We start from the raw sequence: 15326 nt of genomic DNA, 5'->3' as shown, positions 1-15326 counted from the left end.
GTGCCATTATACTAGATAAGTAATGAATGAAATACAAAAAAATACTTCAAAATGAGCTACATTAAAGATAAGAGCATTAGTTAAGTAGTTAAAAACAGTCAAACTCTGTTTAAAGAACAGCTACTTTAAAGGCAATTGAATTAAATAAGCAGTAAGGGAAAGCAAAGAGCTGGTCAAACTTTGGCCACACTAAGGGCCAGTGTATTAGATAAGTAGTGAAAAACTCAAAAACTTACAGCACCTGGTATTCCTAGGCAGTCTCCCATCCAAGTACTAACTAGGCCCAACTCTGCTTAGCTTCTGAGATCAGACGAGATCAGGCGTGAACAGGGTGGTATGGCCGTGAGCGAAAGCTGCTGCAAAAAGCCCCCTATTTTAAGGTGAGGCACACTAAGTGCCATTATACTAGATGAGTAATGAATGAAATACAAAATATACTTCAAAATGAGCTACATTAAAGAAAAGAGCATTAGTTAAGTAGTTAAAAACAGTCAAACTATCTTTAAAGAACAGCTACTTTAAAGGCAATTGAATTAAATAAGCAGTAAGGGAAAGCAAAGAGCTGGTCAAACTTTGGCCACACTAAGGGCCAGTGTATTAGATAAGTAGTGAAAAAACTCAAAAACTTACAGCACCTGGTATTCCTAGGCAGTCTCCCATCCAAGTTCTAACTAGGCCCAACTCTGCTTAGCTTCTGAGATCAGACGAGATCAGGCGTGAACAGGGTAGGACGGCCGTAAGCAAAAGCTGCAAAAAGCCCCTATTTTAAGGTGAGGCACACTAAGTGCCATTATACTAGATAAGTAATGAATGAAATACAAAAATATACTTCAAAATGAGCTACATTAAAGATAAGAGCATTAGTTAAGTAGTTAAAAACAGTCAAACTCTGTTTAAAGAACAGCTACTTTAAAGGCAATTGAATTAAATAAGCAGTAAGGGAAAGCAAAGAGCTGGTCAAACTTTGGCCACACTAAGGGCCAGTGTATTAGATAAGTAGTGAAAAACTCAAAAACTTACAGCACCTGGTATTCCTAGGCAGTCTCCCATCCAAGTACTAACTAGGCCCAACTCTGCTTAGCTTCTGAGATCAGACGAGATCAGGCGTGAACAGGGTGGTATGGCCGTAAGCGAAAACTGCTGCAAAAGCCCCTATTTTAAGGTGAGGCACACTAAGTGCCATTATACTAGATAAGTAATGAATGAAATACAAAAGTATACTTCAAAATGAGCTACATTAAAGATAAGAGCATTAGTTAAGTAGTTAAAACCAGTCAAACTCTGTTTAAAGAACAGCTACTTTAAAGGCAATTAAATTAAATAAGCAGTAAGGGAAAGCAAAGAGCTGGTCAAACTTTGGCCACACTAAGGGCCAGTGTATTAGATAAGTAGTGAAAAACTCAAAACTTACAGCACCTGGTATTCCTAGGCAGTCTCCCATCCAAGTACTAACTAGGCCCAACTCTGCTTAGCTTCTGAGATCAGACGAGATCAGGCGTGAACAGGGTGGTATGTCCGTAAAGCGAAAGCTGCTGCAAAAAGCCCTATATTTTAAGGTGAGGCACAGTAAGTGCCATTATACTAAATAAGTAATGAAAAATACAAAAAAATACTTCAAAATGAGCTATATTAAAGATAAGAGCATTAGTTAAGTAGTTAAAAACAGTCAAACTATCTTTAAAGAACAGCTACTTTAAAAGCAATTGAATTAAATAAGCAGTAAGGGAAAGCAAAGAGCTGGTCAAACTTTGGCCACACTAAGGGCCAGTGTATTAGATAAGTAGTGAAAAAACTCAAAACTTACAGCACCTGGTATTCCTAGGCAGTCTCCCATCCAAGTACTAACTAGGCCCAACTCTGCTTAGCTTCTGAGATCAGACGAGACCAGGCGTGAACAGGGTGGGATGACCGTAAGCAAAAGCTGCTGCAAAAAGCCCCCTATTTTAAGGTGAGGCACACTAAGTGCCATTATACTAGATAAGTAATGAATGAAATACAAAAATATACTTCAAAATGAGCTACATTAAAGATAAGAGCATTAGTTAAGTAGTTAAAAACAGTCAAACTCTGTTTAAAGAACAGCTACTTTAAAGGCAATTGAATTAAATAAGCAGTAAGGGAAAGCAAAGAGCTGGTCAAACTTTGGCCACACTAAGGGCCAGTGTATTAGATAAGTAGTGAAAAACTCAAAAACTAACAGCACCTGGTATTCCTAGGCAGTCTCCCATCCAAGTACTAACTAGGCCCAACTCTGCTTAGCTTCCGAGATCAGACGAGATCAGGTGTGAACAGGGTGGTATGTCCGTAAGCAAAGCTGCTGCAAAAAGCCCCTATTTTAAGGTGAGGCACAGTAAGTGCCATTATACTAAATAAGTAATGAATGAAATACAAAAAAATACTTCAAAATGAGCTACATTAAAGATAAGAGCATTAGTTAAGTAGTTAAAAACAGTCAAACTCTGTTTAAAGAACAGCTACTTTAAAGGCAATTGAATTAATAAAACAGTAAGGGAAAGCAAAGAGCTGGTCAAACTTTGGCCAAACTAAGGGCCAGTGTATTAGATAAGTAGTGAAAAACTCAAAAACTTACAGCACCTGGTATTCCTAGGCAGTCTCCCATCCAAGTACTAACTAGGCCCAACTCTGCTTAGCTTCTGAGATCAAACTAGATCAGGCGTGAACAGGGTGGTATGGCCGAAAGCGAAAGCTGCTGCAAAAAAAACCCTATTTTAAGGTGAGGCATACTAAGTGCCATTATACTAGATAAGTAATGAATGAAATACAAAAAATACTTCAAAATGAGCTACATTAAAGATAAGAGCATTAGTTAAGTAGTTAAAAACAGTCAAACTCTGTTTAAAGAACAGCTACTTTAAAGGCAATTGAATTAAATAAGCAGTAAGGGAAAGCAAAGAGCTGGTCAAACTTTGGCCAAACTAAGGGCCAGTGTATTAGATAAGTAGTGAAAAAACTCAAAACTTACAGCACCTGGTATTCCTAGGCAGCCTCCCATCCAAGTAGTAACTAGGCCCAACTCTGCTTAGCTTCTGAGATCAGACGAGATCAGGCGTGAACAGGGTGGGATGGCCATAAGCTAAGCTGCTGCAAAAAGCCCCTATTTTAAGGTGAGGCACACTAAGTGCCATTATACTAGATAAGTAATGAATGAAATACAAAAAATACTTCAAAATGAGCTACATTAAAGATAAGAGCATTAGTTAAGTAGTTAAAAACAGTCAAACTCTGTTTAAAGAACAGCTACTTTAAAGGCAATTGAATTAAATAAGCAGTAAGGGAAAGCAAAGAGCTGGTCAAACTTTGGCCACACTAAGGGCCAGTGTATTAGATAAGTAGTGAAAAACTCAAAAACTTACAGCACCTGGTATTCCTAGGCAGTCTCCCATCCAAGTACTAACTAGGCCCAACTCTGCTTAGCTTCTGAGATCAGACGAGATCAGGCGTGAACAGGGTGGGATGGCCGTGCTAAAGCTGCTGCAAAAAGCCCCTATTTTAAGGTGAGGCACACTAAGTGCCATTATACTAGATAAGTAATGAATGAAATACAAAAAAATACTTAAAATGAGCTACATTAAAGATAAGAGCATTAGTTAAGTAGTTAAAAACAGTCAAACTCTGTTTAAAGAACAGCTACTTTAAAGGCAATTGAATTAAATAAGCAGTAAGGGAAAGCAAAGAGCTGGTCAAACTTTGGCCACACTAAGGGCCAGTGTATTAGATAAGTAGTGAAAAAACTCAAAACTTACAGCACCTGGTATTCCTAGGCAGTCTCCCATCCAAGTACTAACTAGGCCCAACTCTGCTTAGCTTCTGAGATCAGACGAGATCAGGCGTGAACAGGGTGGTATGGCCATAAGCGAAAGCTGCTGCAAAAGCCCCTATTTTAAGGTGAGGCACACTAAGTGCCATTATACTAGATAAGTAATGAATGAAATACAAAAAAATACTTCAAAATGAGCTACATTAAAGATAAGGGCATTAGTTAAGTAGTTAAAAACAGTCAAACTCTGTTTAAAGAACAGCTACTTTAAAGGCAATTGAATTAAATAAGCAGTAAGGGAAAGCAAAGAGCTGGTCAAACTTTGGCCACACTAAGGGCCAGTGTATTAGATAAGTAGTGAAAAAACTCAAAAACTTACAGCACCTGGTATTCCTAGGCAGTCTCCCATCCAAGTACTAACTAGGCCCAACTCTGCTTAGCTTCTGAGATCAGACGAGATCAGGCGTGAACAGGGTGGTACGTCCGTAAGCTAAAGCTGTTGCAAAAAGCCCCCTATTTTAATGTGAGGCACACTAAGTGCCATTATACTAGATAAGTAATGAATGAAATACAAAAAAAATACTTCAAAATGAGCTACATTAAAGATAAGAGCATTAGTTAAGTAGTTAAAAACAGTCAAACTCTGTTTAAAGAACAGCTACTTTAAAGGCAATTGAATTAATAAAACAGTAAGGGAAAGCAAAGAGCTGGTCAAACTTTGGCCAAACTAAGGGCCAGTGTATTAGATAAGTAGTGAAAAACTCAAAAACTTACAGCACCTGGTATTCCTAGGCAGTCTCCCATCCAAGTACTAACTAGGCCCAACTCTGCTTAGCTTCTGAGATCAAACTAGATCAGGCGTGAACAGGGTGGTATGGCCAAAGCAAAAGCTGCTGCAAAAAAACCCTATTTTAAGGTGAGGCATACTAAGTGCCATTATACTAGATAAGTAATGAATGAAATACAAAAAATACTTTCAAAATGAGCTACATTAAAGATAAGAGCATTAGTTAAGTAGTTAAAAACAGTCAAACTCTGTTTAAAGAACAGCTACTTTAAAGGCAATTGAATTAAATAAGCAGTAAGGGAAAGCAAAGAGCTGGTCAAACTTTGGCCACACTAAGGGCCAGTGTATTAGATTAGTAGTGAAAAAACTCAAAAACTTACAGCACCTGGTATTCCTAGGCAGTCTCCCATCCAAGTACTAACTAGGCCCAACTCTGCTTAGCTTCTGAGATCAGACGAGATCAGGCGTGAACAGGGTGGGATGGCCGTAAGCGAAAGCTGCTGCAAAAAGCCCCTATTTTAAGGTGAGGCACACTAAGTGCCATTATACTAGATAAGTAATGAATGAAATACACAAAAATACTTCAAAATGAGCTACATTAAAGATAAGAGCATTAGTTAAGTAGTTAAAAACAGTCAAACTCTGTTTAAAGAACAGCTACTTTAAAGGCAATTGAATTAAATAAGCAGTAAGGGAAAGCAAAGAGCTGGTCAAACTTTGGCCACACTAAGGGCCAGTGTACTAGATTAGTAGTGAAAAAACTCAAAAACTTACAGCACCTGGTATTCCTAGGCAGTCTCCCATCCAAGTACTAACTAGGCCCAACTCTGCTTAGCTTCTGAGATCAGACGAGATCAGGCGTGAAAAGGGGTGGTATGGCCGTAAGCTAAAGCTGCTGCAAAAAGCCCTATTTTAAGGTGAGGCACACTAAGTGCCATTATACTAGATAAGTAATGAATGAAATACAAAAATAATACTTTAAAATGAGCTACATTAAAGATAAGAGCATTAGTTAAGTAGTTAAAAACAGTCAAACTCTGTTTAAAGAACAGCTACTTTAAAAACAATTGAATTAAATAAGCAGTAAGGGAAAGCAAAGAGCTGGTCAAACTTTGGCCACACTAAGGGCCAGTGTATTAGATAAGTAGTGAAAAACTCAAAACTTACAGCACCTGGTATTCCTAGGCAGTCTCCCATCCAAGTACTAACTAGGCCCAACTCTGCTTAGCTTCTGAGATCAGACGAGATCAGGCGTGAACAGGGTGGTATTGCCGTAAGCGAAAGCTGCTGCAAAAAGCCCCCTATTTTAAGGTGAGGCACACTAAGTGCCATTATACTAGATAAGTAATGAATGAAATACAAAAAAATACTTCAAAATGAGCTACATTAAAGATAAGAGCATTAGTTAAGTAGTTAAAACAGTCAAACTCTGTTTAAAGAACAGCTACTTTAAAGGCAATTGAATTAAATAAGCAGTAAGGGAAAGCAAAGAGTTGGTCAAACTTTGGCCACACTAAGGGCCAGTGTATTAGATAAGTAGTGAAAAACTCAAAAACTTACAGCACCTGGTATTCCTAGGCAGTCTCCCATCCAAGTACTAACTAGGCCCAACTCTGCTTAGCTTCTGAGATCAGACGAGATCAGGCGTGAACAGGGTGGTATGGCCGTGAAGCTAAAGCTGCTGCAAAAAGCCCCTATTTTAAGGTGAGGCACACTAAGTGCCATTATACTAGATAAGTAATGAATGAAATACAAAAAAATACTTCAAAATGAGCTACATTAAAGATAAGAGCATTAGTTAAGTAGTTAAAAACAGTCAAACTCTGTTTAAAGAACAGCTACTTTAAAGGCAATTGAATTAAATAAGCAGTAAGGGAAAGCAAAGAGCTGGTCAAACTTTGGCCACACTAAGGGCCAGTGTATTAGATAAGTAGTGAAAAAACTCAAAAACTTCCAGCACCTGGTATTCCTAGGCAGTCTCCCATCCAAGTACTAACTAGGCCCAACTCTGCTTAGCTTCTAAGATCAGACGAGATCAGGCGTGAACAGGGTGGTATGGCCGTGCGAAAGCTGCTGCAAAAGCCCCCTATTTTAAGGTGAGGCACACTAAGTGCCATTATACTAGATAAGTAATGAATGAAATACAAAAAATACTTCAAAATGAGCTACATTAAAGATAAGAGCATTAGTTAAGTAGTTAAAAACAGTCAAACTCTGTTTAAAGAACAGCTACTTTAAAGGCAATTGAATTAAATAAGCAGTAAGGGAAAGCAAAGAGCTGGTCAAACTTTGGCCACACTAAGGGCCAGTGTATTAGATAAGTAGTGAAAAACTCAAAACTTACAGCACCTGGTATTCCTAGGCAGTCTCCCATCCAAGTACTAACTAGGCCCAACTCTGCTTAGCTTCTAAGATCAGACGAGATCAGGCGTGAACAGGGTGGTATGGCCGTGTGCTAAAAAGCTGCTGCAAAAAGCCCCTATTTTAAGGTGAGGCACACTAAGTGCCATTATACTAGATAAGTAATGAATGAAATACAAAAAAATACTTCAAAATGAGCTACATTAAAGATAAGAGCATTAGTTAAGTAGTTAAAAACAGTCAAACTCTGTTTAAAGAAAAGCTACTTTAAAGGCAATTGAATTAAATAAGCAGTAAGGGAAAGCAAAGAGCTGGTCAAACTTTGGCCACACTAAGGGGCCAGTGTATTAGATAAGTAGTGAAAAACTCAAAACTTACAGCACCTGGTATTCCTAGGCAGTCTCCCATCCAAGTACTAACTAGGCCCAACTCTGCTTAGCTTCTGAGATCAGACGAGATCAGGCGTGAACAGGTGGGATGGCCGTAAGCTAAAGCTGCTGCAAAAAGCCCCTATTTTAAGGTGAGGCACACTAAGTGCCATTATACTAGATAAGTAATGAATGAAATACAAAAAATACTTCAAAATGAGCTACATTAAAGATAAGAGCATTAGTTAAGTAGTTAAAAACAGTCAAACTCTGTTTAAAGAACAGCTACTTTAAAGGCAATTGAATTAAATAAGCAGTAAGGGAAAGCAAAGAGCTGGTCAAACTTTGGCCACACTAAGGGCCAGTGTATTAGATAAGTAGTGAAAAACTCAAAACTTACAGCACCTGGCATTCCTAGGCAGTCTCCCATCCAAGTACTAACTAGGCCCAACTCTGCTTAGCTTCTGAGATCAGACGAGATCAGGCGTGAACAGGGTGGTATGGCCGTGTGTTTAAAAGCTGCTGCAAAAAGCCCCTATTTTAAGGTGAGGCACACTAAGTGCCATTATACTAGATAAGTAATGAATGAAATACAAAAAATACTTCAAAATGAGCTACATTAAAGATAAGAGCATTAGTTAAGTAGTTAAAAACAGTCAAACTCTGTTTAAAGAACAGCTACTTTAAAGGCAATTGAATTAAATAAGCAGTAAGGGAAAGCAAAGAGCTGGTCAAACTTTGGCCACACTAAGGGCCAGTGTATTAGATAAGTAGTGAAAAAAACTCGAAAACTTACAGCACCTGGTATTCCTAGGCAGTCTCCCATCCAAGTACTAACTAGGCCCAACTCTGCTTAGCTTCTGAGATCAGACGAGATCAGGCGTGAACAGGTGGTATGGCCGTGTTCAAAGCTGCTGCAAAAAGCCCCTATTTTAAGGTGAGGCACACTAAGTGCCATTATACTAGATAAGTAATGAATGAAATACAAAAAAATACTTCAAAATGAGCTACATTAAAGATAAGAGCATTAGTTAAGTAGTTAAAAACAGTCAAACTCTGTTTAAAGAACAGCTACTTTAAAGGCAATTGAATTAAATAAGCAGTAAGGGAAAGCAAAGAGCTGGTCAAACTTTGGCCACACTAAGGGCCAGTGTATTAGATAAGTAGTGAAAAACTCAAAACTTACAGCACCTGGTATTCCTAGGCAGTCTCCCATCCAAGTACTAACTAGGCCCAACTCTGCTTAGCTTCTGAGATCAGACGAGATCGTGAACAGGGTGGTATGGCAGTAAGCTAAAGCTGCTGCAAAAAGCCCCTATTTTAAGGTGAGGCACACTAAGTGCCATTATACTGGATAAGTAATGAATGAAATACAAAAAATACTTCAAAATGAGCTACATTAAAGATAAGAGCATTAGTTAAGTAGTTAAAAACAGTCAAACTCTGTTTAAAGAACAGCTACTTTAAAGGCAATTGAATTAAATAAGCAGTAAGGGAAAGCAAAGAGCTGGTCAAACTTTGGCCACACTAAGGGCCAGTGTATTAGATAAGTAGTGAAAAACTCAAAAACTCACAGCACCTGGTATTCCTAGGCAGTCTCCCATCCAAGTACTAACTAGGCCCAACTCTGCTTAGCTTCTGAGATCAGACGAGATCAGGCGTGAACAGGGTGGTATGGCCGTAAGCGAAAGCTGCTGCAAAAGCCCCTATTTTAAGGTGAGGCACACTAAGTGCCATTATACTAGATAAGTAATGAATGAAATACAAAAAATACTTCAAAATGAGCTACATTAAAGATAAGAGCATTAGTTAAGTAGTTCAAAACAGTCAAACTCTGTTTAAAGAACAGCTACTTTAAAGGCAATTGAATTAAATAAGCAGTAAGGGAAAGCAAAGAGCTGGTCAAACTTTGGCCACACTAAGGGCCAGTGTATTAGATAAGTAGTGAAAAACTCAAAAACTTACAGCACCTGGTATTCCTAGGCAGTCTCCCATCCAAGTACTAACTAGGCCCAACTCTGCTTAGCTTCTGAGATCAGACAAGATCAGGCGTGAACAGGGTGGTATGGCCGTAAGCTTAAAGCTGCTGCAAAAGCCCCTATTTTAAGGTGAGGCACACTAAGTGCCATTATACTAGATAAGTAATGAATGAAATACAAAAAATTCTTCAAAATGAGCTACATTAAAGATAAGAGCATTAGTTAAGTAGTTAAAAACAGTCAAACTCTGTTTAAAGAACAGCTACTTTAAAGGTAATTGAATTAAATAAGCAGTAAGGGAAAGCAAAGAGCTGGTCAAACTTTGGCCACACTAAGGGCCAGTGTATTAGATAAGTAGTGAAAAACTCAAAAACTTACAGCACCTGGTATTCCTAGGCAGTCTCCCATCCAAGTGCTAACTAGGCCCAACTCTGCTTAGCTTCTGAGACGAGATCAGACGTGAACAGGGTGGTATGGCCATAAGCGAAAAAGCTGCTGCAAAAGCCCCTATTTTAAGGTGAGGCACACTAAGTGCCATTATACTGGATAAGTAATGAATGAAATACAAAAAAATACTTCAAAATGAGCTACATTAAAGATAAGAGCATTAGTTAAGTAGTTAAAAACAGTCAAACTCTGTTTAAAGAACAGCTACTTTAAAGGCAATTGAATTAAATAAGCAGTAAGGGGAAGCAAAGAGCTGGTCAAACTTTGGCCACACTAAGGGCCAGTGTATTAGATAAGTAGTGAAAAACTCAAAAACTTACAGCACCTGGTATTCCTAGGCAGTCTCCCATCCAAGTACTAACTAGGCCCAACTCTGCTTAGCTTCTGAGATCAGACGAGATCAGGCGTGAACAGGGTGGTATGGCCGTAAGCTAAAGCTGCTGCAAAAGCCCCCTATTTTAAGGTGAGGCACACTAAGTGCCATTATACTAGATAAGTAATGAATGAAATACAAAAAAATACTTCAAAATGAGCTACATTAAAGATAAGAGCATTAGTTAAGTAGTTAAAAACAGTCAAACTCTGTTTAAAGAACAGCTACTTTAAAGGCAATTGAATTAAATAAGCAGTAAGGGAAAGCAAAGAGCTGGTCAAACTTTGGCCACACTAAGGGCCAGTGTATTAGATAAGTAGTGAAAAAACTCAAAACTTACAGCACCTGGTATTCCTAGGCAGTCTCCCATCCAAGTACTAACTAGGCCAAACTCTGCTTAGCTTCTGAGATCAGACGAGATCAGGCGTGAACAGGGTGGTATGGCCGTGTGCGAACGCTGCTGCAAAAAGCCCCTATTTTTAGGTGAAGCACACTAAGTGCCATTATACTAGATAAGTAATGAATGAAATACAAAAAATACTTCAAAATGAGCTACATTAAAGATAAGAGCATTAGTTAAGTAGTTAAAAACAGTCAAACTCTGTTTAAAGAACAGCTACTTTAAAGGCAATTGAATTAAATAAGCAGTAAGGGAAAGCAAAGAGCTGGTCAAACTTTGGCCACACTAAGGGCCAGTGTATTAGGTAAGTAGTGAAAAAACTCAAAAACTTACAGCACCTGGTATTCCTAGGCAGTCTCTCATCCAAGTACTAAATAGGCCCAACTCTGCTTAGCTTCTGAGATCAGACGAGATCAGGCGTGAACAGGGTGGTATGGCCGTAAGCAAAAGCTGCTGCAAAAGCCCCTATTTTAAGGTGAGGCACACTAAAGTGCCATTATACTAGATAAGTAATGAATGAAATACAAAAAAATACTTCAAAATGAGCTACATTAAAGATAAGAGCATTAGTTAAGTAGTTAAAAACAGTCAAACTCTGTTTAAAGAACAGCTACTTTAAAGGCAATTGAATTAAATAAGCAGTAAGGGAAAGCAAAGAGCTGGTCAAACTTTGGCCACACTAAGGGCCAGTGTATTAGATAAGTAGTGAAAAAACTCAAAAACCTACAGCACCTGATATTTCAAGGCAGTCTCCCATCCAAGTACTAACTAGGCCCAACTCTGCTTAGCTCCTGAGATCAGACGAGATCAGGCGTGAACAGGGTGGTATGGCCGTAAGCAAAAAGTTGCTGCAAAAAGCCCCTATTTTAAGGTGAGGCACACTAAGTGCCATTATACTAGATAAGTAATGAATGAAATACAAAAAAATACTTCAAAATGAGCTACATTAAAGATAAGAGCATTTGTTAAGTAGTTAAAAACAGTCAAACTCTGTTTAAAGAACAGCTACTTTAAAGGCAATTGAATTAAATAAGCAGTAAGGGAAAGCAAAGAGCTGGTCAAACTTTGGCCACACTAAGGGCCAGTGTATTAGATAAGTAGTGAAAAACTCAAAAGCCTACAGCACCTGGTATTCCTAGGCAGTCTCCCATTCAAATACTAACTAGGCCTAACTCTGCTTAGCTTCTGAGATCAGACGAGATCAGGCGTGAACAGGGTGGGATGGCCGTGTTTAAAGCTGCTGCAAAAAGCCCCTATTTTAAGGTGAGGCACACTAAGTGCCATTATACTAGATAAGTAATGAATGAAATACAAAAAAATACTTCAAAATGAGCTACATTAAAGATAAGAGCATTAGTTAAGTAGTTAAAAACAGTCAAACTCTGTTTAAAGAACAGCTACTTTAAAGGCAATTGAATTAAATAAGCAGTAAGGGAAAGCAAAGAGCTGGTCAAACTTTGGCCACACTAAGGGCCAGTGTATTAGATAAGTAGTGAAAAACTCAAAAACTTACAGCACCTGGTATTCCTAGGCAGTCTCCCATCCAAGTACTAACTAGGCCCAACTCTGCTTAGCTTCTGAGATCAGACGAGATCAGGCGTGAACAGGGTGGGATGGCCGTGAAGCTTAAAGCTGCTGCAAAAGCCCCTATTTTAAGGTGAGGCACACTAAGTGCCATTATACTAGATAAGTAATGAATGAAATACAAAAAAATACTTCAAAATGAGCTACATTAAAGATAAGAGCATTAGTTAAGTAGTTAAAAACAGTCAAACTCTGTTTAAAGAACAGCTACTTTAAAGGCAAATGAATTAAATAAGCAGTAAGGGAAAGCAAAGAGCTGGTCAAACTTTGGCCACACTAAGGGCCAGTGTATTAGATAAGTAGTGAAAAACTCAAAAACTTACAGCACCTGGTATTCCTAGGCAGTCTCCCATCCAAGTACTAACTAGGCCCAACTCTGCTAAGCTTCTGAGATCAGACGAGATCAGGCGTGAACAGGGTGGGATGGCCGTAAGCAAAAGCTGCTGCAAAAAGCCCCTATTTTAAGGTGAGGCACACTAAGTGCCATTATACTAGATAAGTAATGAATGAAATACAAAAAAATACTTCAAAATGAGCTACATTAAAGATAAGAGCATTAGTTAAGTAGTTAAAAACAGTCAAACTCTGTTTAAAGAACAGCTACTTTAAAGGCAATTGAATTAAATAAGCAGTAAGGGAAAGCAAAGAGCTGGTCAAACTTTGGCCACACTAAGGGCCAGTGTATTAGATAAGTAGTGAAAAACTCAAAACTTACAGCACCTGGTATTCCTAGGCAGTCTCCCATCCAAGTACTAACTAGGCCCAACTCTGCTTAGCTTCTGAGATCAGACGAGATCAGGCGTGAACAGGGTGGTATGGCCGTAGTTTGCAAAGCTGCTGCAAAAGCCCCTATTTTAAGGTGAGGCACACTAAGTGCCATTATACTAGATAAGTAATGAATGAAATACAAAAAAATACTTCAAAATGAGCTACATTAAAGATAAGAGCATTAGTTAAGTAGTTAAAAACAGTCAAACTCTGTTTAAAGAACAGCTACTTTAAAGGCAATTGAATTAAATAAGCAGTAAGGGAAAGCAAAGAGCTGGTCAAACTTTGGCCACACTAAGGGCCAGTGTATTAGATAAGTAGTGAAAAACTCAAAACTTACAGCACCTGGTATTCCTAGGCAGTCTCCCATCCAAGTACTAACTAGGCCCAACTCTGCTTAGCTTCTGAGATCAGACGAGATCAGGCGTGAACAGGGTGGTATGTCCGTAAGCTTAACGCTGCTGCAAAAAGCCCCTATTTTAAGGTGAGGCACACTAAGTGCCATTATACTAGATAAGTAATGAATGAAATACAAAAAATACTTCAAAATGAGCTACATTAAAGATAAGAGCATTAGTTAAGTAGTTAAAACAGTCAAACTCTGTTTAAAGAACAGCTACTTTAAAGGCAATTGAATTAAATAAGCAGTAAGGGAAAGCAAAGAGCTGGTCAAACTTTGGCCACACTAAGGGCCAGTGTATTAGATAAGTAGTGAAAAAACTCAAAAACTTACAGCACCTGGTATTCCTAGGCAGTCTCCCATCCAAGTACTAACTAGGCCCAACTCTGCTTAGCTTCTGAGATCAGACGAGATCAGGCATGAACAGGGTGGTATGGCCGTAAGCTAAAGCTGGTGCAAAAGCCCCTATTTTAAGGTGAGGCACACTAAGTGCCATTATACTAGATAAGTAATGAATGAAATACAAAAAAATACTTCAAAATGAGCTACATTAAAGATAAGAGCATTAGTTAAGTAGTTAAAACAGTCAAACTCTGTTTAAAGAACAACTACTTTAAAGGCAATTGAATTAAATAAGCAGTAAGGGAAAGCAAAGAGCTGGTCAAACTTTGGCCACACTAAGGGCCAGTGTATTAGATAAGTAGTGAAAAACTCAAAAACTTACAGCACCTGGTATTCCTAGGCAGTCTCCCATCCAAGTACTAACTAGGCCCAACTCTGCATAGCTTCTGAGATCAGACGAGATCAGGCGTGAACAGGGTGGTATGGCCGTGTTTAAAAGCTGCTGCAAAAAGCCCCTATTTTAAGGTGAGGCACACTAAGTGCCATTATACTAGATAAGTAATGAATGAAATACAAAAAAATACTTCAAAATGAGCTACATTAAAGATAAGAGCATTAGTTAAGTAGTTAAAAACAGTCAAACTCTGTTTAAAGAACAGCTACTTTAAAGGCAATTGAATTAAATAAGCAGTAAGGGAAAGCAAAGAGCTGGTCAAACTTTGGCCACACTAAGGGCCAGTGTATTAGATAAGTAGTGAAAAACTCAAAAACTTACAGCACCTGGTATTCCTAGGAGTCTCCCATCCAAGTACTAACTAGGCCCAACTCTGCTTTGCTTCTGAGATCAGACGAGATCAGGCGTGAATTTTTTTTTTTTTTTTTTTTTTATTAAAATATTTTTCAATCAATCAAATACAATAAAAACATACTTTCTCTTGTACAATATCCACATCACATATCTCATAATTTCATACATTATTTAAACAAATTCTTCGCTCTCCGGTAGCTCCCACATAAAATCTTTTTTAAAACACGATAGACATTTCGTGTAAAAACAACATAAAATGCATCTAGGATTTTTTCACTTTTAAAATACACATACAATTTGTCCATATATATTTCAGTTTTCCTTTTAAAGACAGTCCAAACATCCAAAACAATTTGTTCCTTTTGGCCACAATTCTCCTCTCCCATATTGCACTTTTCATTAACATCACAAACAGATTAATAAAGGCTTTGTTTTTACACTTCTTTTCCCATCCAAACATCAACACTCTGTTCCATTCCATTCCATTTTCATCCCATTCTTCAGTCAAGTCTTTGATTAAACATTTACATTTCCTTAAAAATGCCTCCAGTTCCTTACAATATAAAAACAGATGTAAAATCCTCTTCTTTTTCTTTTGCACACTTTGCACATTGCATGTTGTTCCATCCCTATTTTTTGTAAAATAACTTCAGTAAAAACAACTTTGTGTCTTATAAAATACTCCAAACATTCCAACTTTGTTTCACACACTTCCCCATGTTTCTCCATATACATTCTTCTTTTAGATTGTTGAATTTTTCCACCCAGTACTTATTTACAGTTGGCTCTTTAAAAACACCATCTCTAAAAACACAATAAAACATTTTTACAGTACATCCCTTTAAAATCATAAAATTTTTTCCCCCAGTTTCACATTAAAATGTTCCTCTGTTTGCTCTTCTTCCATACTCTCTATTCTTTTAATCCACTC

General features: G+C 38.1%; 5 non-coding genes and 30 pseudogenes across 5 annotated transcripts; all 35 read right to left on the bottom strand.

Annotated features, from left to right (window-relative positions):
• Nucleotides 1-229: 229 nt before the first annotated feature.
• Nucleotides 230-348, bottom strand: LOC122338007 (annotated as a pseudogene).
• Nucleotides 349-623: 275 nt separating this feature from the next.
• Nucleotides 624-742, bottom strand: LOC122337978 (annotated as a pseudogene).
• Nucleotides 743-1013: 271 nt separating this feature from the next.
• LOC122338015 lies at nt 1014-1132 on the bottom strand. Its single transcript, XR_006249672.1, has one exon. It is a non-coding gene; the product is annotated as a 5S ribosomal RNA (ribosomal RNA).
• Nucleotides 1133-1404: 272 nt separating this feature from the next.
• Nucleotides 1405-1523, bottom strand: LOC122338027 (annotated as a pseudogene).
• Nucleotides 1524-1797: 274 nt separating this feature from the next.
• On the bottom strand, nt 1798-1916 carry LOC122338020 (annotated as a pseudogene).
• A 275-nt stretch (nt 1917-2191) lies between these two features.
• LOC122338025 lies at nt 2192-2310 on the bottom strand (annotated as a pseudogene).
• Nucleotides 2311-2583: 273 nt separating this feature from the next.
• LOC122338034 lies at nt 2584-2702 on the bottom strand (annotated as a pseudogene).
• A 274-nt stretch (nt 2703-2976) lies between these two features.
• Nucleotides 2977-3095, bottom strand: LOC122337964 (annotated as a pseudogene).
• Nucleotides 3096-3367: 272 nt separating this feature from the next.
• Nucleotides 3368-3486, bottom strand: LOC122337975 (annotated as a pseudogene).
• A 271-nt stretch (nt 3487-3757) lies between these two features.
• On the bottom strand, nt 3758-3876 carry LOC122337996. Its single transcript, XR_006249666.1, has one exon. It is a non-coding gene; the product is annotated as a 5S ribosomal RNA (ribosomal RNA).
• A 274-nt stretch (nt 3877-4150) lies between these two features.
• LOC122338023 lies at nt 4151-4269 on the bottom strand (annotated as a pseudogene).
• Nucleotides 4270-4545: 276 nt separating this feature from the next.
• LOC122337986 lies at nt 4546-4663 on the bottom strand (annotated as a pseudogene).
• A 275-nt stretch (nt 4664-4938) lies between these two features.
• On the bottom strand, nt 4939-5057 carry LOC122338005 (annotated as a pseudogene).
• A 275-nt stretch (nt 5058-5332) lies between these two features.
• LOC122338022 lies at nt 5333-5452 on the bottom strand (annotated as a pseudogene).
• Nucleotides 5453-5725: 273 nt separating this feature from the next.
• LOC122338001 lies at nt 5726-5844 on the bottom strand (annotated as a pseudogene).
• Nucleotides 5845-6118: 274 nt separating this feature from the next.
• Nucleotides 6119-6237, bottom strand: LOC122338018 (annotated as a pseudogene).
• A 276-nt stretch (nt 6238-6513) lies between these two features.
• LOC122337980 lies at nt 6514-6632 on the bottom strand (annotated as a pseudogene).
• Nucleotides 6633-6902: 270 nt separating this feature from the next.
• LOC122338041 lies at nt 6903-7021 on the bottom strand (annotated as a pseudogene).
• Nucleotides 7022-7297: 276 nt separating this feature from the next.
• Nucleotides 7298-7415, bottom strand: LOC122337957 (annotated as a pseudogene).
• A 272-nt stretch (nt 7416-7687) lies between these two features.
• On the bottom strand, nt 7688-7806 carry LOC122338019 (annotated as a pseudogene).
• A 277-nt stretch (nt 7807-8083) lies between these two features.
• Nucleotides 8084-8201, bottom strand: LOC122337984 (annotated as a pseudogene).
• Nucleotides 8202-8473: 272 nt separating this feature from the next.
• Nucleotides 8474-8588, bottom strand: LOC122337992 (annotated as a pseudogene).
• A 273-nt stretch (nt 8589-8861) lies between these two features.
• LOC122337998 lies at nt 8862-8980 on the bottom strand. The gene has a single exon (XR_006249668.1). It is a non-coding gene; the product is annotated as a 5S ribosomal RNA (ribosomal RNA).
• A 272-nt stretch (nt 8981-9252) lies between these two features.
• LOC122338009 lies at nt 9253-9371 on the bottom strand (annotated as a pseudogene).
• Nucleotides 9372-10033: 662 nt separating this feature from the next.
• LOC122338003 lies at nt 10034-10152 on the bottom strand. Its single transcript, XR_006249671.1, has one exon. It is a non-coding gene; the product is annotated as a 5S ribosomal RNA (ribosomal RNA).
• A 274-nt stretch (nt 10153-10426) lies between these two features.
• LOC122337966 lies at nt 10427-10545 on the bottom strand (annotated as a pseudogene).
• Nucleotides 10546-10819: 274 nt separating this feature from the next.
• On the bottom strand, nt 10820-10938 carry LOC122338024 (annotated as a pseudogene).
• A 275-nt stretch (nt 10939-11213) lies between these two features.
• Nucleotides 11214-11332, bottom strand: LOC122337958 (annotated as a pseudogene).
• Nucleotides 11333-11607: 275 nt separating this feature from the next.
• On the bottom strand, nt 11608-11726 carry LOC122337993 (annotated as a pseudogene).
• A 273-nt stretch (nt 11727-11999) lies between these two features.
• On the bottom strand, nt 12000-12118 carry LOC122338040 (annotated as a pseudogene).
• Nucleotides 12119-12393: 275 nt separating this feature from the next.
• Nucleotides 12394-12512, bottom strand: LOC122338032 (annotated as a pseudogene).
• Nucleotides 12513-12785: 273 nt separating this feature from the next.
• LOC122338013 lies at nt 12786-12904 on the bottom strand (annotated as a pseudogene).
• Nucleotides 12905-13178: 274 nt separating this feature from the next.
• Nucleotides 13179-13297, bottom strand: LOC122338010 (annotated as a pseudogene).
• Nucleotides 13298-13571: 274 nt separating this feature from the next.
• Nucleotides 13572-13690, bottom strand: LOC122337999. Its single transcript, XR_006249669.1, has one exon. It is a non-coding gene; the product is annotated as a 5S ribosomal RNA (ribosomal RNA).
• A 272-nt stretch (nt 13691-13962) lies between these two features.
• On the bottom strand, nt 13963-14081 carry LOC122337972 (annotated as a pseudogene).
• Between the last annotated feature and the right edge of the window lie 1245 nt (nt 14082-15326).

This window comes from Puntigrus tetrazona, unplaced genomic scaffold (genome assembly GCF_018831695.1).
Source record: "Puntigrus tetrazona isolate hp1 unplaced genomic scaffold, ASM1883169v1 S000000978, whole genome shotgun sequence".
Taxonomy (NCBI): domain Eukaryota; kingdom Metazoa; phylum Chordata; class Actinopteri; order Cypriniformes; family Cyprinidae; genus Puntigrus; species Puntigrus tetrazona.
The sequence above is the reverse complement of the archived record's forward strand: the minus strand, read 5'-3'. Positions and strand labels throughout refer to the sequence as shown.